At 40.8% G+C, this 22572-nt stretch overlaps 1 protein-coding gene across 6 annotated transcripts in view; it reads left to right on the forward strand.

Annotated features, from left to right (window-relative positions):
• Positions 1 to 644: 644 nt before the first annotated feature.
• The window catches only part of IST1 (IST1 factor associated with ESCRT-III), a 37097-nt gene continuing 15169 nt past the window's right edge, over positions 645 to 22572 (forward strand). Inside the window, exons 1-2 of one of the 6 annotated variants that reach the window (XM_057534179.1) lie at positions 701 to 789; positions 6941 to 6985. The gene's annotated coding sequence lies outside the window, so the exon portion shown is untranslated. Of the gene's footprint in view, positions 790 to 6940; positions 7179 to 17920; positions 18002 to 22572 lie in introns of those variants that run through there. The other 5 variants (XM_007198215.3, XM_007198220.3, XM_007198214.3 and 2 more) reach the window with 5 other exon arrangements.

The following is a 22572-nucleotide window of genomic DNA, read 5'->3' on the forward strand; positions in this document are numbered from 1 at the left end:
TAACTAAATGAAAAAGTTTCCTCGGAATCCAGAGATAAAGTAAATTCCCAGACAATGTGGTGCTGAGGAAATATCTTAAATAAGTAATACTGTAGATATTCTGATTGCAAGAGCAATCACACTTGGTTTCAAAGCGGGGCAGGAGTATTCAGAGTGGTTAGGAGAGAGGGTGGGTGGCCTAAGGGAGGAGTGCTTAGAGTCGGATAAAGAGCGGTGTGTTGCCAGAGAAGGGTGGAATCCTGCTCAGCAGGTCATTTGATGAAAGAAACCGAAACGCAGGAGGAAAGCCTCCATGGCGAGTGGAGTCGAGCGAGGGACAAGAGCAAATCTCAGAAAGTAACTCAGGGTGTTTGGGAGGCGGTGCTGAAGCCGATTTTTCCAGAGACTGGAACAACGCTAACATGGCACTGCGCGCGGATTCGGAAAACAAGCCTCCTCCGCCAGCCTCCCTGCGCCCGGGTCAACACCAGCTAAATCCAAGCAGCGCCCCAGCAGGTGACTCTGGATACGTGACGTGTATTCCGCTACCGTCCATGCCTCCGCCGCTGGAAGTAGTCCCCGGCCGCGCTGGCTCCGAAGGGAGCTGGGCGGGGGAGCCCGGACGCCCTCGGGGCGTGAGTCCCGAGCGGAGGGCGCGCAGCCAATCCCTGGAAAGAGGGCGTGGCTAGCTCGGCCCCGCGGATCCCTCCGCCCTGCTCATTGTGCTGAGGACTAGTTAGCCGCCATTTTGGATGCTGAGGTTTCATCTGCAAGTCTGTCTCTTCCGTGTTCAGGTCCGGATTCGGTCAGGTGAGTGTGGCTTCTTCAGCGTCAAGGATCTTTGTTTTCCTCCTCACACTGCGCTCCGAATTTAGTAGTCCCTAGCCCGGGATTCAGAGGACCCTGAGGTGGCAGCTGAGGAGAAAGAGAAGGATCCTGGATGTGAGGGTCAGGCTGGAGGTCGGGCCGGAAGGGCTGCGGCGCGGAAGGCCGCCCAAGGCCGGGCCCGGGGGCGTGGCAGGGCCGCGGTAAAGTTGGAGACCGTTGGTCCCGAATACTTGACGCCGCCAAACTTTCTTGTTGTCCTCCCTGCTCCGAGGCGTCACTTCCCCGGGGCGGAAACGCCGCGGCTTGGGCTTCGGCACCCAACGGGCACAGGGCCGGGCCGGCGCTCTCGGAGACTCCCTTACCCAGTCCCTTCTGGCCCAGGGAGACTTCGGTAAGGTTGTGTCCCCGGTGCCTGCGGGAGTCTGTGAGCCTCCGAGCCCGGCAGCCTCCCCCCGGGCGGGGCGGCCTCCTGGGAAGGTACCTGGGGGCCCCGGAAGAAACTGAGTTTTTCTTTAGCGGAAACAAAAAGCGACCTCTGACCCCCTTTCGGAGACCCTTGCCTGTCTGATGAGCAATCTTGTGAGGAGCCTGTAGCCCTGTCCTTGCCCCCTTCCTCTTCTGTTCTCGTCGCTCCTCTTGCGCGGTGCTGGAGGTGAGAGGACTTGAAACTCGACCTGTATAAAGTTTTACCAGGATCGGGACCGAAGAGCGTCCGGTTTAATGATTAGGTAATAGGAGAGACAGCCACTTCCACTCTCTGAAGTAGTAAGATTGAAATTAAGAGCTGGTCATAGTTTTTCTATTATGCTTGCGTATTCATTATTTTTTAACTTTTTATTACGAACATTGCAAACAGACAAAGGTAAAGACTAATGAATTCCCTCCTAATCCAGCTTCAACAACGATCAGTTCATGTCCAATCTTGTTTCGTTTATACCCCCGTTGTGTATTTATTTAATAAAGTAATGGTTGATATATATATATGTTTCCTCCACCTCCCCCCTTCCCCCCTTCCCCCCTTTGACTCCTTTACCTACGGAGAAATTTCCACGGGAAATTTTGTTTTTACAGCTTCCTTAGAACCTCCTCTTCTGGGATAGGAGGACTTAGTAATATCCTTTTATTAGAGGATAAAAGATTGTTTTGAAACCTCAATGTTAGTATTACTTTTTTTTTCTTTTTAATTTATTTTTGGCTGTTGGGTCTTCGTTGCTGTGTGCGGGCTTTCTCTAGTTGCAGCGAGCAGGGGCTACTCTTTAATTGTGGTGCGCGGGCTTCTCATTGCGGTGGCTTCTCGTTGCGGAGGCTTCTCGTTGCGGAGCACGGGCTCTAGGCGCATGGGCTTCAGTAGTTGTGGCACTTGGGCTCAGTAGTTGTGGCTCGCGGGCTCTAGAGCGCAGGTTCAGTAGCTGTGGTGCATGGGCTTAGTTGCTCCGCGGCATGTGGGATCTTCCCGGACCAGGGCTCGAACCCGTGTCCGCTGCATTGGCAGGCGGATTCGTAACCACTGCGCCACCAGGGAAGCCCAGTATTACATTTTAAAGCCACCCAGTTTCTCAAGTTTTCTCATTTTTAAGGTAGTGTTATTGTTCTGTCCAAATTGTTTTCCTTCTCCCTCTCTTCCTGTGCCTCTGGCTTCTCAGTGATAGGAGTTCCAGAATCCCCAACTCTAGTCTACTTAGTTTAAGATCTCATTCCTTTGAAATCAGAATCAAGTCCCAATGATGTGTAGTCTCTTTTGACTTAAAAATAAAACTAGAAAAAAAAAAAATAGAAAAGAGTGCAGTCTAATGAAGTAATTTAAAATACAGGAAAAGTAGTATGCACATGAATACTAATTTCAGCATTATTTTATATGGCAAATATAAAAAGGTTGGGGAATTAATTAAAAATGATTACTCAGTGTGGTATTAGGCAGCCATTAAAATAAGGTTCTAAAGGCTGTAGCAGATATGCTGTTAAGTGATAAAAGGATTCACTAGTGATCAGAGTCCATCATTACAACTTTGTAAAAATATGCCTTAAGAGAAACTCTTGGTAAAAGTATACCCAAAGAATTTTTTAATGTTACTTTTATTGAGAAACAAGATAAAGATCCTTTTATAATGCCTACACATTTCAGTATTTATAGCTCCTTCCAGAAAATCTTGATGGTCTCTGAATTCTGAAGCCTGTACTTTTCTTGTGAGTTGTACATGATGCTACTAGTTTTGTGGTCCTTTATTTTATTAGATTTTCAATCTTGATTAGTTTGGTCACTGGAGATTTGATTATAGTGTGAAAATACGTAAACTTGGCATTCTGTAAATGAAATGGTTTTAAGAATTGGGCTATATTATCTTGGAAATGCCTTCTAGCTTGCTTGTACTCTTATGTCACATCTTCATGTCCGCAATACCTAAATCATACCTAAATCTGTTTACATCACTTATTTTATAAGAAAGAAGTATTCAGGATAAATAAAATAATACATTTCAAATACAGAAGTTTTCCTATGTACTACAAAATATCGTTCTATCCACTGTTGACTCTGTTGCCTCCCTTCACAGCTTGGTTCTTTTGGAGCTACAAGACTCTAAAGTTGGTTTCTTAGGACATGAGGGTCTGTTTTGCTATTTCTAGCTAAAGTTTTCAGGATTAGTGCCTCTGGGCAGCTTCACTAATTTGGGTAGCTGTTCTGAGCTGCAGCAGTCTTTCCCTTCTCCCCCCAAGTAACATGAGGAATGAGCCAATCCATGGTTTTACATTTTCCCTTATTCAGGATGGAGAGATTATCCAGTTTTAAAAGGCTCCTGGAGCTGAGTGATAAAAGAGGGACTAGATCAGTTTGTTGTTCCAATGTTAAGGTCTGGGGTAAAGTGAGGGATCGGAAAGAGCCAAGAAGGGAACATGAGGTTGCTGACCAGTGTGTGACATAATGGTGTTACACTAATAAAAATAGTAGTTAGACTACTGAGAACTAGATTTGCAATCACTGGTTCATAATCCTTTTATAAGGTTTATGTTATAGTTGTTTATGTATCTTATAGTTGTTTTTGTGTCAGTTGTCCCCATTAGATTGTGAACTCCTTGAAACACCAGGGTCACATCTTACTTAAATGTCTCTTGTCTCTGTTGGCTTAGCACAGTACTTGATAGAATAGCACTCAACAAATGTTTGGTGAGTGGATGAATGACAGTAAAAATGTTGAGGCACAAAATGATCTCGGAATAACCTCTAAATCAGAAGAGAATTTTAAATTAGGTATTGGACAATATTAGTATGTGGTAATGTGTATATGTTTGTTTTATGTGTATAAGTGTTTGTATATGTATAAAACAGTAACTGTTGACCAGAATAGTTTATTAACTTTTTGGTTATTCCTAAAATTAATATTCCTAATCATGCAAGATACAAAGTTTACGGTAGTTAGCTTTGGAAACACAGGTTCAAATCCTGAAATGTGGGAATTCCCTGGAGGTCCAGTGATAAGGACTTGGCACTTTCACTGCTGGGGCCCAGGTTCCGTCCCTGGTCAGGGAACTAATATCCCTGCAACCTGTGCTGCATGGCCCACAAAAAAAATCCTGAAATGGTAATTAAATTGATATTTTGTATTAGATAAGTTTTGGGTCTAATGATTTTTAAAATATATTGGTAATTATTTAGGACCTGTGCCCCCTGCATTGGAAGCACGGAGTCTTAACCACTGGGCAACCAGGGAAGTCCAGGAATCTAATTTCTGAAAGCTGAAAATCCTCAGAACTCAAGTTGACAAAGTGTTTTGGCAAATTATTTTCCTTTCCTTAAATCTAAAACAAAACTAGATTCTGTAAGTTTGTGAAATTCAAAAAAACAATGTTATTTTTAGTTAAATTTCCACTAATTAACATAATGAATGAGTGACAGCTTTGTACTAAGTAACATAATGAATGAGTGACAGCTTTGTACTAAGTACTGTAATGCAGTGTGAGAATAACAGTGGAACCTCAGAAATAGTGTTTGCCTTGAAGAAGAGCTATACTGATTATATACGGTTGAAATCCTCCAGTGAGGTCAAAACAGTTAAAAAAGTTAAAGCAGGGGAAAAGAGATACAAAGCTTACCTTTAACTTTTTATTTTAACCTAAGACACATACAAAATTCCATTTAATAATGGAGCGTAACCTTTAAAAATTGTGAATCACTGTATTGTATAACAATATTATAACTTATGTAATATTGTACATCAGCTATTCAGTTTTTAAGTTTTATTTATCAGCTGATCTTTAGATTATTAGACTTTTTCTTTGAGTATGGGTCTTTTTTTTTTTTTTTTTTTTTAATTTCTGGCTGCGTTGGATCTTCGTTGTTGCGCTCGGGCCTTCTCTAGTTGGCGGCAAGTGGGGGCCACTCCTCGTTGCGGTGCGCGGGCTTCTCACTGCGGTGGCTTCTCTTGTTGCGGAGCACTGGCTCTAGGCGTGCAGGCTTCAGTAGTTGTACCATGCAAGCTCAGTAGTTGTGGCTCGCAGGCTCTAGAGCGCAGGCTCAGTAGTTGTGGTGCACAGGTCCAGTTGCTCCGTGGCATGTGGGATCTTCCCGGACCAGGGCTCGAACCCGTGTCTCCTGCATTGGCAGATGGATTCTTAACCACTGCGTCACCAGAGAAGCCCAGAGTATGGGTCTGTTGACTAGAGTATATTTTATTTTACTTTATTTAATTTATTTTTTGGCCACACCCCTTGGCTTGCGGGATCTCAGTTCCCCAACCAGGCATTGAACCTGGGCCACAGCAGTGAAAGTCTGGAATCCTAACCACTGGACCACCAGGGAACTCCCTAGAGTTTTCTTTTTTTTTTTTTTTTTTTAAATTTATTTATTTAATTTATTTTTGGCTGTGTCATGTCTTAGTTGCGGCAGGCAGGATCTTTGTTGAGGCATTTGGGATCTTTTGTTGCAGTGTGCAGGCTTCTCTCTAGTTGCGGTGTGCTGGTTTTCTCTTCTCTAGTTGTGGCCCGCAGGTTCCATAGCGCGTGGGCTCTGTAGTTTGCGGCACACAGGCTCTCTCGTTGAGGCATGTGAGCTCAGTAGTTGTGGTGTGCGGGTTTAGTTGCCCCGCGGCATGTGGGATTCTAGTTCCCCGACCAGGGATTGAACCCGCGTCCTCTGCATTGGAAGGTGGATTCTTCACCGCTGGACCACCAGGGAAGTCCCCTAGAGTTTTTTTTTAACTAATGTTTATATGATGCTTATTGTGTATGTATGTTCTAGGCACTGGTCTAAATGCCACAATTTTTTTTTTTTTTTGGCCATACCACAAGGCTTGCGGGATATTAGTTCCCCAACCAGGGATTGATCCTAGGCCCTCGCCAGTGAAAGCACGGAGTCCTAACCACTGGACAACCGGGGAATTCCCTAAACTCCACAGATTTTCATTTAATCCTCATACCAGCCTTTTGAGGTGTGAGGGTTCATGTAAATATTTGTGGTAATTTTCCTTAAATGTTTGACAGAGAAGCTACCTGGGCCTGGATTTTCTTCTGGAATGGTTCCTAATTTTATATTCAATTTTTGTAATGTTTAGGAGCAATTACATTTTCGATTTCTTTGTGTAAGTTTTTTAATTGAAGTATAGTTGATTTACAGTGTTGTGTTAGCTTTGGGTGTACAGCAAAGTGATTAAGTTATACATGTATATCTCTTCTTTTTCAGATTTTTTTCCGTTATAGGTTATTACAAGATGTTGAATATAGTTTCTCTTTGTGTCAATTTTGGTAAATTGCGTTTCTAACAGATTTGTCCATTTTGTCTCATGGTTGAATTTATAGGTGTAGATTAGTAATAATGTTCCCTTCTGATATTTGTAGGATCTGTAATGATATCCGTCTCTTTTCGTACTGACACTGGTAATTTGTGTCTCCTCTCTCTCTCTCTCTCTCTCCCTCCCCCTCTCTCCCTCCTTCCCTCCTTCCTCTTTTCAAAAGAACCTGCATTTGGTTTTATTGATTTTCCTCTTTTCTGTTTCATTGGTTTTTGCCTTGTTTTTATTGTTTCCTTCTGCTTGCTTTGGGTTAGTTTTGCTCTTTTTATCGTTACTTGTGGTGGAAGCTTAGATTACTAATTTGAGACCTACCTTCTTTTTTAATATAAATTTATTTATTTATTTATTTTCAGCTGCGTTGGGTCTTCGTCGCTGCGCTCGGACTTTCTCTGGTTGCGGTGAGCAGGGGCTACTCTTCGTTGCCCTGCACGGGCTTCTCATTGTGGTGGCTTCTCTTGTTGCGGAGCACGGACTCTAGGTGCGCAGGCTTCAGTAGTCGTGGCACGCGGGCTCTAGAGTGCAGGGTCAGTAGTTGCTCTGTGGCATGTGGGATCTTCCCGGACCAGGGCTCGAACCCGTGTTCCTGCATTGGTAGGTGAATTCTTAATCACTGCACCGCCAGGGAAGTCCCCAGACTTTTCTTCTTTCCTAATGTAAACATTTAGAGTTGTAAATTTTGCCCTAAGCACTGCTTTAGCTTCAACCACAAATTTGATGTTATATTTTAATTTTCATTTTCTTGCAGTTTAAACCTTTAAAAATAATTTCCACTTAAAGCTTCCTCTTTAACATGGATTATTTAGAAGTAATAGTGTTTAATTTCCAAGTGTTTGGAGATTTTGTTATCTTTCTTGTTACTGATTTTTGGTTAATTTCCATTGCAGTTAAAGAATATACTTTGTGTGACTTAAGTTCTGTTTAATTTGTTAAGGTTTGTTTTGTACCTCAGGATACGGTCTATATTCATGAACGTTCCCTGTGCTTTGCTGTGTTGAGTGGAGTGTTCTATATAAATGTCAGTAAGATACAATTGGTGTTCACTTCTTCTATATCCTGATATTCTGTCTACTAGTTTGATGAATTACAGAGGGAAGTACAGTTGAAGTCTCCAACTACAATTAGGGATTTGTTTCTTTGTCCTGTCCTGTCTTCTTGTATTTTGAAGCTCCGTTCTGTGAATTCACTATTAGTATTGTTACATTTTTTTCGTGAATTCACCCTTTAATGATTATATAATATTCCTTTGTATCCCTGGCTATCCTTGCTGAAGTCTACTTTGTTTAACAATATAGCCCCTTCTGCTTTTTTTTTAAGTTGAGATATAATTGATGTATAACATTTTATTAGTTTCAGGTGTACAACATGATTTGATATTTGTATGTATTGTGAAATGATCACAACAGTAAGTCTAGTTAACATCTATCACCATACCGAGTTACAATTCTTTCTCTTTTGATGAGAACTTTTAAGATTTATTCTCTTGGGACTTCCCTTGCGGTCCAGTGATTAAGACTCTACGCTTCCACTGCAAGAAGCGTGGGTTCAATTCCTGGTCAGGGAACTAAGATCCCATATCCCACATGCCATGCGGCACAGCCAGAAAATTAAAAAATAAAAAAATAAAAAAGATTTATTTTCTTAGCAACTTTCAAATATGCAGTACAGTATTAACCATAGTCACTACACCACATTGTACATTACATCCCATGACTCATTTATTTTATAACTGGAAGTTTGTAACGAAATGGGTAGAGGGGGTCGAAAGGTACAACTTTCAGCTTTCTTTTGATTAGTGTTTGCGTGATCTACTTTTTTTCATCCTTTACTTTTTTTTTTTTAACATCCTTATTGGAGTATAATTGCTTTACAATGGTGTGTCAGTTTCTGCTTTATAACAAAGTGGATCAGTTATACATATACATATGTTCCCATATCTCTTCCCTCTTGCGTCTCCCTCCCTCCCACCCTCCCTATCCCACCCCTCTAGGTGGTCACAAAGCACCGAGCTGATCTCCCTGTGCTATGTGGCTGCTTCCCACTAGCTATCTATTTTACATTTGGTAGTGTATATATGTCCGTGCCACTCTCTCACCCTGTCACATCTTACCCTTCCCCCTCCCCGTATTCTCAAGTCCATTCTCTAATAGGTCTGTGTCTTTATTCCCGTCTTGCCACTAGGTTCTTCATGACTTTTTTTTTTTCCCTTAGATTCCATATATATGTGTTAGCATACTGTATTTGTTTTTCTCTTTCTGACTTACTTCACTCTGTATGACAGACTCTAACTCCATTCACCTCACTACAAATACCTCCATTTTGTTTCTTTTTATGGCTGAGTAATATTCCATTGTATATATGTGCCACATCTTCTTTATCCATTCATCCGATGATGGCCACTTAGGTTGCTTCCATGTCCTGGCTATTGTAAATAGAGCTGCTATGAACATTTTGGTACATGACTCTTTTTGAATTATGGTTTTCTCAGGGTATATGCCCAGTAGTGGGATTGCTGGGTCATATGGTAGTTCTATTTTTAGTTTTTTAAGGAACCTCCATACTGTTCTCCATAGTGGCTGTATCAATTTACATTCCCACCAGCAGTGCAAGAGTGTTCCCTTTTCTCCACACCCTCTCCAGCATTTATTGTTTCTAGATTTTTTGATGATGGCCATTCTGACCGGTGTGAGATGATATCTCATTGTAGTTTTGATTTGCATTTCTCTAATGATTAATGATGTTGAGCATTCTTTCATGTGTTTGTTGGCAATCTGTATATCTTCTTTGGAGAAATGTCTGTTTAGGTCTTCTGCCCATTTTTGGATTGGGTTGTTTGTTTTTTTGTTATTGAGCTGCATGAGCTGCTTGTAAATCTTGGAGATTAATCCTTTGTCCGTTGCTTCATTTGCAAATATTTTCTCCCATTCTGAGGGTTGTCCTTTGGTCTTGTTTATGGTTTCCTTTGCTGTGCAAAAGCTTTGAAGTTTCATTATGTCCCATTTGTTTATTTGTGTTTTTATTTCCATTTCTCTAGGAGGTGGGTCAAAAAGGATCTTGCTGGGATTTATGTCATAGAGTGTTCCGCCTATGTTTTTCTCTAAGAGTTTGATAGTGTCTGGCCTTACATTTAGGTCTTTAATCCATTTTGAGTTTATTTTTGTGTATGGTGTTAGGGAGTGTTCTAATTTCATACTTTTACATGTACCTGTCCAGTTTTCCCAGCACCACTTATTGAAGAGGCTGTCTTTTCTCCACTGTATATGCTTGCCTCCTTTATCAAAGATAAGGTGACCATATGTGCGTGGGTTTATCTCTGGGCTTTCTATACTGTTCCATTGATCTATGTTTCTGTTTTTGTGCCAGTACCAAACTGTCTTGATTACTGTAGCTTTGTAATATAGTCTGAAGTCACGGAGCCTGATTCCTCCAGCTCCATTTTTCGTTCTCAAGATTGCTTTGGCTATTCAGGGTCTTCTGTGTTTCCATACAAATTATGAAATTTTTTGTTCTAGTTCTGTGAAAAATGCCATTGGTAGTTTGATAGGGATTGCATTGAATCTGTAGATTGCTTTGGGTAGTAGAGTCATTTTCACAATGTTGATTCTTCCAATCCAAGAACATGGTATATCTCTCTATCTATTTGTATCATCTTTAATTTCTTTCATCAGTGTCTTATGATTTTCTGCATACAGGTCTTTTGTCTCCTTAGGTAGGTTTATTCCTAGATATTTTATTCTTTTTGTTACAATGGTAAATGGGAGTGTTAATTTCACTTTCAGATTTTTCGTCATTATTGTATAGGAATGCCAGAGATTTCTGTGCATTAATTTTGTATCCTGCTACTTTACCAAATTCATTGATTAGCTCTGGTAGTTTTCTGGTAGCATTTTTAGGATTCTGTATGTATAGTATCATGTCATCTGCAAACAGTGACAGCTTTACTTCTTTGTTTCCGATTTGGAGTCCTTTTATTTCTTTTTCTTCTCTGATTGCTGTGGCTAACACTTCCAAAACTATGTTGAATAATAGTGGTGAGAGTGGGCAACCTTGTCTTGTTCCTGATCTTAGTGGAAATGGTTTCAGTTTTTCACCATTGAGGACAATGTTGGCTGTGGGTTTGTCATATATGGCCTTTATTATGTTGAGGAAAGTTCCCTCTATGGCTACTTTCTGCAGGGCTTTTATCATAAATGGGTGCTGAATTTTGTCGAAAGCTTTCTTTGCATCTATTGAGATGATCATATGGTTTTTCTCCTTCAATTTGTTAATATGGTGTATCACGTTGATTGATTTGCATATATTGAAGAATCCTTGCATTCCTGGAATAAACCCCACTTGATTATTGTGTATGATCCTTTTAATGTGCTGTTGGATTCTGTTTGCTAGTATTTTGTTGAGGATTTTTGCATCTGTGTTCATCAGTGATATTGGCCTGTAGTTTTCTTTCTTTGTGACATCTTTATCTGGTTTTGGTATCAGGGTGATGGTGGCCTCGTAGAATGAGTTGGGGAGTGTTCCTCCCTCTGCAATATTTTGAAAGAGTTTGAGAAGGATGGGTGTTAGCTCTTCTCTAAATGTTTGATAGAATTCGCCTGTGAAGCCATCTGGTCCTGGGCTTTTATTTGTTGGAATATTTTTAATCACAGTTTCAATTTCATTACTTGTGATTGGTCTGTTCATATTTTCTATTTCTTCCTGGTTCAGTCTTGGCAGGTTGTGCATTTCTAAGAATTTGTCCATTTCTTCCAGGTTGTTCATTTTATTGGCATATAGTTGCTTGTAGTAATCTCTCATGATCATTTGTATTTCTGCAGTGTCAGTGGTTACTTCTCCTTTTTCATTTCTAATTCTATTGATTTGAGTCTTCTCCCTTTTTCTCTTGATGAGTCTGGCTAATGGTTTATCAATTTTGTTTATCTTCTCAAAGAACCAGCTTTTAGTTTTATTGATCTTTGCTATTGTTTCCTTCATTTATTTTTGATCTGATCTTTATGATTTCTTTCCTTCTGCTAGCTTTGGGGTTTTTTTGTTCTTCTGTCTCTAATTGCTTTAGGTGCAAGATTAGGTTGTTTATTCAAGATGTTTCCTGTTTCTTGATGTAGGCTTGTATTGCTATAAACTTCCCTCTTAGAACTGCTTTTGCTGCATCCCATAGGTTTTGGGTCATCGTGTCTCCATTGTCATTTGTTTCTAGGTATTTTTTGATTTCCCGTTTGATTTCTTCAGTGATCACTTCATTATTAAGTAGTGTATTGTGTAGCCTCCATGTGTTTGTATTTTTTACAGATCTTTTCCTGTAATTGATATCTAGTCTCATAAGGTTGTGGTCAGAAAAGATACTTGATATGATTTCAATTTTCTTAAATTTACCAAGGCTTGATTTGTGACCCAAGATATGATCTATCCTGGAGAATGTTCCATGAGCACTTGAGAAAAATGTGTATTCTGTTGTTTTTGGGTGGAATGTCCTAGAAATATCAATTAAATCCATCTTGTTTAATGTATATATATATATTTTTTTTTTTTTTTAAGATTTATTGATTGATTGCTATGTTGGGTCTTCGTTTCTGTGCTAGGGCTTTCTCTAGTTGCGGCAAGCGGGGGCCACTCTTCATCGCGGTGCGCGGGCCTCTCACTATCGTGGCCTCTCTTGTTGCGGAGCACAGGCTCCTGACGCGCAGGCTCAGCAGTTGTGGCTCACGGGCCTAGTTGCTCCACGGCATGTGGGATCTTCCCAGACCAGGGCTCGAACCCGTGTTCCCCGCATTAGCAGGCAGATTCTCAACCACTGCGCCACCAGGGATGCCCGAATGTATATATTTTTTTAAAAATTTATTTATTTATTTTTATTTTTGGCTGTGTTGGGTCTTCGTTTCTGTGCGAGGGCTTTCTCCAGTTGCGGTGAGCGGGGGCCACTCTTCATCGCGGTGCGCGGGCCTCTCACTGTCGCAGCCTCTCCCATTGCAGAGCACAGGCTCCAGACACGCAGGCTCAGTAGTTGTGGCTCATGGGCTTAGTTGCTCCGCGGCATGTGGGATCTTCCCAGACCAGGCCTCGAACCCGTGTCCCCTGCATTGACAGGCAGATTCCTAACCACTGCGCCACCAGGGAAGCCCTAATGTATCATTTAAAGCTTGTGTTTCCTTATTTATTTTCATTTTGGATGATCTGTCCATTGGTGAAAGTGGGGTGTTAAAGTCCCCTACTGTGATTGTTACTGTCAATTTCCCCTTTTCTGGCTGTTAGTATTTGTCTTATGTTTTGAGGTGCTCCTATGTTGGGTGCATAAATATTTACAATTGTTATACCTTCTTCTTGGATCAATCCCTTGATCGTTATATAGTGTCCTTCTTTGTTTCTTGTAATAGTCTTTATTTTAAAGTCTATTTTGTCTGAAACGAGAATTGCTACTGCAGCTTTCTTTTGATTTCCATTTGCATGGAATATTTTTTTCCATCCCCTCACTTTCAGTCTCTATGTGTTCCTAGGTGTGAAGTGGGTCTCTTGTAGACAGCATATATACGGGTCTTGTTTTTGTATCCATTCAGCCAGTTTGTGTCTTTTGGTGGGAGCATTTAATCCATTTACATTTAAGGTAATTATCAATATGTATGTTCCTATTCCCATTTTCTTAAATGTTTTGGGTTTGTTATTGTAGGTGTTTTCCTTTTCTTGTGTTTCTTCCCTAGAGAAGTTCCTTTAGCATTTGTTATAAAGCTGGTTTGGTGGTGCTGAACTCTCTCAGCTTTTGCTTGTCTGTAAAGGTTTTAATTTCTCAAATCTGAATGAGATCAGTGCTGGGTAGAGTAATCTTGGTTTTAGGTTTTTCTCCTTCATCACTTTAAATATGTCCTGCCACTCCCTTCTGGCTTGCAGAGTTTCTGCTGAAAGATCAGCTGTTAACTTTATGGGGATTCCCTTATGTGTTGTTATTTTTCCCTTGCTGCTTTTAATATTTGTTCTTTGTATTTAATTTTTGATAGTTTGATTAATATGTGTCTTGGCGTGTTTCTCCTTGGATTTATCCTGTATGGGACTGTCTGTGCTCCCCGGACTTGATTAACTATTTCCTTTCCCATATTAGGGAAGTTTTCAACTATAATCTCTTCAAATATTTTCTCAGTCCCTTTCTTTTTCTCTTCTTCTTCTGGGACCCCTGTAATTCGAATGTTAGTGTGTTTAATGTTGTCCCAGAGGTCTCTGAGACTGTCCTCAGTTCTTTTCATTCTTTTTTCTTTATTCTGCTGTGCAGTAGTTATTTCCACTATTTTATCTTCCAGGTCACTTATCCGTTCTTCTGCCTCAGTTATTTTGCTATTGATCCCTTCTAGAGTATTTTTAATTTCATTTATTGTGTTTTTCATTGTTGCTTGGTTCCTCTTTAGTTCTTCTACGTCCTTGTTAAATGTTTCTTGTATTTTGTCTATTGTAGTTCCAAGATTTTGGATCATCTTTACTATCATTATTCTGAATTCTTTTTCAGGTAGACTGCCTATTTCCTCTTCATTTGTTAGGTCTGGTGTGTTTTGACCCTGCTCCTTCATCTGCTGTGTGTTTTTCTGTCTCCTCATTTTGCTTATCTCACTGTGTTTCTGGTCTCCTTTTCACAGGCTGCAGGTTCGTAGTTCCCGTTGTTTTTGGTATCTGTCCCCAGTGGCTAAGGTTGGTTCAGTGGGTTGTGTAGGTTTCCTGGTGGAGAGGACTAGTGCCTGTGTTCTGGTGGATGAGGCTGGATCTTGTCTTTCTGGTGGGCATGTCCACGTCTGGTGGTGTGTTTTGGGGTGTCTGTGGCCTTATTATGATTTTAGGCAGCCTCTGTGCTAATGGATGGGGCTGTGTTCCTGTCTTGCTAGTTGTTTGGCATAGAGTGTCCAACACTGTAGCTTGCTGGTCGTTGAGTGAAGCTGGGTCTTGATGTTGAGATGGAGATCTCTGAGAGATTTTTGCCGTTTGGTATTACGTGGAGCTGGGAGGTCTCTTGTGGACTAGTGTCTTGAAGTTGGCTCTCCCACCTCAGAGGTACAGCCCTGATGCCTGGCTGGAGCACCAAGAGCCTTTCATCTACATGGCTCAGAATAAAAGGGAGAAAAATAGAAAGAAAAAGGATAAAATAAAATAAAATAAAATAAAGCTATTATAATAAAAAATAAGAAAAAAATTAAGACAAAAATTTTTTTAAGTTTTTAAAATAAATTTATTAATTTTTTAAAATACACAAATTAAGACAAAAATTTTTAAGTTTTTGAAATAAGAAAAAAATTATTAAGAAAAAATTTATTAAAAATTTTTTTTAAATTTTTTTTAAAATAAAAAATAAGAAAATTACTAAGAAAAAATTTATTAAGAAAAAAATTTTTTTTAAGTTTAAAAAAAAACAAAAACAAATGGACAGACCGAACCCTAGGACTAATGGTGAAAGCAAAGCTATACAGACAAAATCTCACCCAGAAGCATACATATATGCACTCACAAAAAGAGGAAAAGGGGAAAAATTAATATATCCTGCTCCCAAAGTTCACCTCCTGAATTTGGGATGATTCGTTGTCTATTCAGGTATTCAACAGATGCAGGTACATCAAGTTGTTTGTGGAGCTTTAATCTGCTGCTTCTGAGGCTGCTGGGAGAAATTTCCCTTTCTCTTCTTTGTTCGTACAGCTCCCGGGGTTCAGCTTTGGATTTGGACCCGCCTCTGCGTGTAGGTCGCCTGAGGGCGTCTGTTCTTCGCTCACACAGGACGGGGATAAAGGAGCAGCTGCTTCGGGGGCTCTGGCTCACTCGGGCCGGAGGGAGGGAGGGGTATGGATGCGGGGCGAGCCTGCGGTGGCAGAGGCCGGCGTGACGTTGCAGCAGCCTGAGGCGCACCGCGCGTTCTCCCGGGGAAGTTGTCCCTGGATCACGGGACCCTGGCAGTGGCGGGCTGCACAGGCTCCCGGGAGGGGTGGTGTGGAGAGTGACCTGTGCTCGCACACAGGCTTCTTGGTGGCAGCAGCAGCAGCCTTAGCGTCTCATGTCCGTCTCTGGGGTCCTTGCTGATAGCCGCGGCTCGCGCCCGTCTCTGGAGCTCATTTAGGCGGCGCTCTGAATCACCTTTCCTTGTGCACCGTGAAACAAAGAAGCAAGAAAAAGTCTCTTGCCTCTTCGGCAGCTACAGACTTTTCCCCAGACTTCCTCCCGGCTAGCTGTGGTGCGCTAACCCCTTCAGGCTGTGTTCACACAGCCAACCCCAATCCTCTCCCTGCGATCCTACGGAAGCCCAAGCCCTGGCTCCCAGCCCCCGCCCGCCCTGGCGGGTGAGTAGACAAGCCTCTCGGGCTGGTGAGTACTGCTCGGCACCGATCCTCTGTGCGGGGATCTCTCCGCTTTGCCCTCCGCACCCCTGTGGCTGCGCTCTCTTCCGTGGCTCCGAAGCTTCCCCCCTCTGCCACCCGCAGTCTCCGCCCGTGAAGGGGCTTCCTAGTGCGTGGAAACCTTTCCTCCTTCACAGCTCCCTCCCACTGGTGCAGGTCCCGTCCCTATTCTTTTGTCTCTGTTATTTCTTTTTTCTTTTGCCCTACCCAAGTACGTGGGGAGTTTCTTGCCTTTTGGGAGGTCTGATGTCTTCTGCCAGCGTTCAGTGGGTGTTCTGTAGGAGCAGTTCCATGTGTAGATGTATTTCTAATGTATCTGTGGGAAGGAAGGTGATCTCCGCGTCTTACTCTTCCACCATCTTCTCATCCTTTACTTTTAACCTACCTACGTTATTGTATTGATATGAGTTTTTTCTTGGCAGTATATAGTTGGATCATTTTTTGAACCATTCTAGAAAGTCTAGTTAACATCTGTCACCATACAGAGTTACAATTCTCTGTGTTTTGTGTTTAGATCATTTCTATTTAATTATGTAATCATTAGTATATTTGATTTTAGGTCAACCAATTTATTATTTGTTTTGTTTTTCATTTCTGTTTCTGCTTTCCTGCCTTCTTTTGGGTTATTTGAACACTTTAGTATCAAATTTAAAATCTGTCAAGTTTTTTAGTCTATTTTTTGATACATAAGTTTTACTGGTCACTCTAGGGATTATAGTGGATGTACATAACTTTTCACAATCTACTTAGAATCAGTATTTTATTACTTATTGTGGAATATAGAAACATATAGGTCCCTTTGCCCTGTCCCCCTTTATACTATTATGTTGTGGTTTTCTTATGTATTACATCTACATACATTGATAAAAACCCCGTCAGACAGTGTTATTAGTCTTGCTTTTAACTGTCAAATACAAATTTTTTTTTTTTGGCCATGCCACTTGGCATGCAGGATCCCCAACCAGGGATCGAACCCACGCCCCCTGCAGTGGAAGCGCGGAATCCCAACCACTGGACCACCAGGGAAGTGTCCCTCGAATACGTTTTAGGGGACTCCAGAGAAGAACCATCTATTATATTTACCCAGATATTTGCCATTTCTGTAATATAAGATATAAATATTTGCTATTTCTTCCTTTTTTTAGTTTTCCAAGTTTTCTTATTAACTTTCACTTATCTGAGAATGACTTATTTCACCTTTATTTCTGAAGGATATTGTCTCTGGATATAGAATTCTGGGTTGACAGTTCTTTTTTTTTTTTTTAAAGGATTTTTTTTTCTTTTTTATTTATTTATTTATTTATTTATCTATTTTTGGCTGTGTTGGGTCTTCGGTTCGTGCGAGGGCTTTCTCCAGTTGCGGCAAGTGGGGGCCACTCTTCATCGCGGTGCGGGGACCGCTCTTCATTGCGGTGCGCGGGCCTTTCTCTATCGCGGCCCCTCCCGTCGCGGGGCACAGGCTCCAGACGCGCAGGCTCAGCAATTGTGGCTCACGGGCCCAGCTGCTCCGCGGCATGTGGGATCTTCCCAGACCAGGGCTCGAACCCGTGTCCCCTGCATTAGCAGGCAGACTCTCAACCACTGCGCCACCAGGGAAGCCCGACAGTTCTTTTCTTTTGGCACTTTTTGGCCTCCATTGTTTCTGATGTGAAATCTATTATTTGAATAGGTCATCTATAGGTAACATGTTTTTCTCTGACTGCTTTCAGTATTTAAAAAAATTTGTCTTTAGTGTTCAATTTGATTAAGGTGAGTCCAGCCATACATTTCTTTGGAGCTCTCTGAGCTCTTTCAGTCTGTAGATCTATGTCTTTTGCTAAATTGGGGGAGTTTTCAGCCAGTATTTTTTCAAAAGTTTTTTGGTACCAAACTGTTTCTCCCATCCTTCTGGGATTCTGACAATGCAAACATTAGGTCCTTTGCTGTTTGTCCTACAGATATCTGAGGCTTTGATCACTTTTTTCAATGTTTTTTATCTCTATTTTTCAGATTGGTTATGTAGTATTGACCTATCTTGAAGTGTATTGGCTTTTTCTGCTGTCATTTCCTTTCTGCTCTCCAGCTCATACAGTAAGTTTCTTACTCTTGATGTATTTTTCATTTCTAAAGTTTGTTTCCTTGGGAATTCCCTGGTGGTCCAGTGGTTAGGACTCGTGGCTTTCACTGCCGGGGCTGGGTTCCACGCAGCCAAAAAAAAAAAAGTTTGTTTCCTCTTTATGTCTTTTGTTTCTTTACTGAGACTTTCTATTATTCATTTCAAGAGTATTTGGCCTTACCTGTTGCAACTTAAAAATAAATTTTTTTTTTATTGAAGTGTAGTTGAATTGCTGCAACATTTTTATAGTAGCTGCTTTAAAGTTTTCAGTTCCAACGTCTGTATAATCTCAGCATTGATGTATGTTGTCTTTTCAGTGAGTTGACTTTCCTCGTTTGGTGTATTTCACCCACTCTGTCCACACCAGGGGTCCCCTTTCTGGTCTCTCAAGGCAGGACTAGAGAGCTTCTCTTGATATTCTTCCTTTCTCTATGAGTGCTCACTTCTGGGTTTCAGGCTGCCTTGCATCTAGGCCAGTGAATATAAGAGGAAAAAAAGTGATAAACTCACTGCCACTTTATTGGCATGTCAAATTCTGGTCTCCGTCCAGCTTCTATTATTTACTTTTCAGAATCTTCAAAGAGCTGCTCCATACATGCTCTTCAGGATTTATAGCTTCATTCAGTGAAAGGAATATTGAACCTAGAACCCTGTTCTTTACTTCTGTTTTTTAAGGACTATTCATGTTGTTCTAAGTATAGCTAGTTCATTAATTCTGATTTCTGGATAGTATTCTGTCATGTTTCTGTTACATTTTATCTGTCTTCTTGTAATGGACACTTAGCATTCCTCCACCTCCTTACTACCACAGAATCTGTATACATGTGTCTTCATGGTCTTCTGCACAGATTTCTTTCGGGGTATGATAGACTAATACTGCTAGAATATTGATAGATGAATAGAGTATTATTTAACCTTCAGTGGAAGAAACTCATGTGCTACAACATGGACTATTGAAGTGTACTAATATTAGTACTCCATTGTGTGTGTATATATACACACATGTATATACATTTTGTTTATCCATTCATCTGTCAATGGACAGATTGTTTCCACTGCTTGGCTATAGTGAATAATGCTGCTATGAACATGGGTGTGCAGATTATGTTACTTTTAAGAAGTAAGATTTGCAAGAGATGTCTTGAGGATTAATCTCAGTTGTCTATGCCTTTTTGCCTATTTCATATAATTCAGTACAATGGGATATTTAGTGTCCTGCAGAATCATAGGGTTGAAAGGGACTTTAGAAATTATACTGTAAGAACTGAAATTATATTCACTATACCGTACTTATTCTTGTAGAAAGGCCATTTAGCTTCAATTTTCTAGCTTGGTTAACTGAAGTCTTAGTACGGTGTAAACCTGAGGTTGCTTTGGTAAATGTAGGTTCTGGCTTCTTTGGTCTTGTGGAAAAATAATAGTCTTTGGGCTGGATACCTTCTGTTTCCTCCTTCAGAGCCACATACCATCCTTTTCTCTCTGATCTACATCCCTGGAGGCTCATTCACGTGTACTGTGTATGTGGGCCCCTTTGCTTTCTGGCTTCCAGTTGTAGGGTAGATGGATCGGCAGGAGGAATGAGGGCTAGGTATTTATTCCCCTGCTGCTTCCCTTCCAGGTTGCTGCAAGTGATCTGCATACCTCTGCCTGATTCCTGTCTGGTGGCCCTTTCCATATAGCTGCCCTCTCCAGGTTCTACTTCCTCATCTTGCCCCTTCAGGCCTAGATGTGTTCATGGTTCTGGGGCAATTCACTGTCCTTTGTTGGTTTCTCTAAATCTTACCCACACCTTTGTAAGTAGTTTCTCTTTTTAAAAATATTTGTTTATTTATTTGGCTGCACTGGGTCTTAGTTGTGGCATGTGGGATCTTCGTTGCGGTGTGCGTGATCTTTAGTTGGGGCATGCGGACTCTTAGTTGCAGCATGAATGCAGGATCTAGTTCCTGGGCCCCCTGCATTGGGAGCTCAGAGTCTTAACCCCTGGACCACCAGGGAAGTCCTGTAAGTAGTCTCTTTATTAAAGTCTCCTCGCATTACCCAGGTGTGGATACTGTGTTTCCAGCTGGCACCGTGATTGTTAGACTCCTTTAAAGGGGCCCTGTGATTTTACTTACTTTTTGTAAATTTGAACAAATACTATTACTGAATCGTAAGATTAGTAATTTAGGTTTATTTTTATCTGCTTTCTACAGTAGGTTTACAGTAGGGTTTTGAGGGACGAGAAACTCCCCCACACATTCCCAGCCAAAAGATTAACAGTGAAATAGAGACCTCACTTCAGTATTTTCAACTTCCTTCACAGAGTTCGATTTATATTTGCAGCACAAAGTATTTTTAAGCTCTTCTTTCAGAGAATTTTAGCACTTTTCTTCTTCAGAGTCCCTATTCTTATGATTGTTTGGGTTCCTTTCTTTTCCAAGCTGTTTCAGTATGGTCCCAAACTAGCATTTGTGGATGCTGACCCATTTTAGGCAAATATGTGAAATAGAGATGTCTTTACACCCTCCAGAGTTTCTTCATGTTGCTAAAGCTACCCCCTTATAACCTGTCTCTTCCATTAACACTTTTGTGTCTTTCAGTGTCTAGCCACTTTAGAAACCTATTCTGATAAGTTGTTCTTAATGTTTACTGATGAATTAACATTTTGCTTTTCTAAGGAGGCAAATGAATTTATTTATATTATTCTTTGTCTTTTGATAGAAATTCCAAATTATATACTTTCTGAGGTAGATTTCATTTTTAGTGTTAGCTTTAATGTTAGTCCAAATTCCTTGGATTTGAAAAGAGTTTTACATATAGGAAAAACTAAATCTGTTTTTGTTTGTTGTTTTAGTCTAGCCTTTGTCTTTACATATGTGTTTTTTTTTTTAAACTCAGAGTTTGGAGTCATCCTGCATATATAGTCATGCTTTTTAAACTAATATCATTAATAAACATGTTAATAAATGCTTTTTATTTATTTATTTGGCTGCATTTGGTCTTCGTTGCTGTGTGCGGGCTTTCTCTAGTTGCAGCGAGTGGGGGTTACTCTTTGTTGTGGTGTGCAGGCTTCTCATTGCGGTGGCTTCTCTTGTTGCAGAGCACGGGCTCTAGGCTTGCAGGCTTCAGTAGTTGCAGCACGTGGGCTCAGTAGTTGCGGCACACAGGCCCTAGAGCACGTGGGCTTCAGTAGTTGCGGCGCATGGGCTCAGTAGTTGCCGTACGTGGGCTCTAGAGCACAGGCTCAGCAGTTGTGGTGCACAGCCTTAGTTGCTCCGTGGCATGTGGGATCTTCCTGGACCAGGGATTGAACCCATGTCCCCTGAATTGGCAGGCGGATTCTTAACCACTGCACCAGCAGGGTAGTCCCAGTAAATGCTTTTTAAAAAATATTTTAGTGGCTACTTAAAATTCCATCATAAATATATATAATTTGTTTAACTAGTAAGAACAGTATTTCATTATTCATATGGTTCATTATTTCAATTTTTTGGTCTTAAAATGTGCTGATAAATATTTTTGCATAAAATTCTGTGCATGAAGCGCTGATTATTTCCTTAGGTTAAGTTTCTAGGAGTAGAATTACTCAGTCAAAATGTATATGTTTTTAAGCCTCCTGAAAATATTTAAAGTACAGATGTGACTAAAATTTTGTTTGCAAGTATTGATGGCATCTGATGATTATAGACTACTTAAGAACCACTGAGAAATCTTGACGTTTTTCTGTCATAACTTATAACTGTATCAGACCCCCAGTATTGTTATCTTTTATCTATGAGACAGTATCCACTGAAGAATTCAAATCCCATAATAATAAACTCCAGAGAACCATTATTTCTTTGTGGCCCTTACTGCAGTTGTTATTTTAGTTACTGATGTGATAAGTTTCTCTAACGAGACTATAAACTTCCATAAGGGCAGTAACCATGTCTGTTTTTCCTTACCAATATTATCTCCAGGGCCTGTCACAGCATAGTAGGCATTCAATAAATATTTGTTGAAGGGGGTTAAAAATATATATTGTATCACAATTGTTAGTACCAAAAATGATGTAGTAGTGTATGATTAGGGTTGTTCAATTGGATTTTGAATTCAGATGCACTTAGGTTTTATTCTTAGCTCTACCACTTAGTTGCTGGCTGATCTTGGGCAAGTGCCTGGTAGAGTAAATGTTAGTACTAGTTACTGTTTTCCTGGCTGTTTTTCTAATTCCCATCTATCTCTGGTTATGAATGCCTTCAGAACAGGAATACTGTATGGATCTAGTCAGCACCAGAACCTACTATAGCACCTGACGTCATCTAAATAATTTTTGAATTGAAGTTTTGAATTTAGGATTGATTATGAGACATGTGGCATAAGCTGTAATTAATGCCATGCTTCAGCTGTACTGAACTTGTGTTCTCACAAAACTTCTTGTTCTCTCTGGTACCTGGATTTTACACACATCACTCCCTCTGCCCGGGATAGTCACACCCTCTTTTTACCTTACGAATATCTTGCTTGTCCTTCAGGACTTGGCTTAGGCTTTTCCTTCTCCTAGAAAGAATTCTGTAACATCCCTTAG

This window comes from Balaenoptera acutorostrata, chromosome 19, assembly GCF_949987535.1.
Source record: "Balaenoptera acutorostrata chromosome 19, mBalAcu1.1, whole genome shotgun sequence".
Classification (NCBI taxonomy): Eukaryota; Metazoa; Chordata; class Mammalia; order Artiodactyla; family Balaenopteridae; genus Balaenoptera; species Balaenoptera acutorostrata.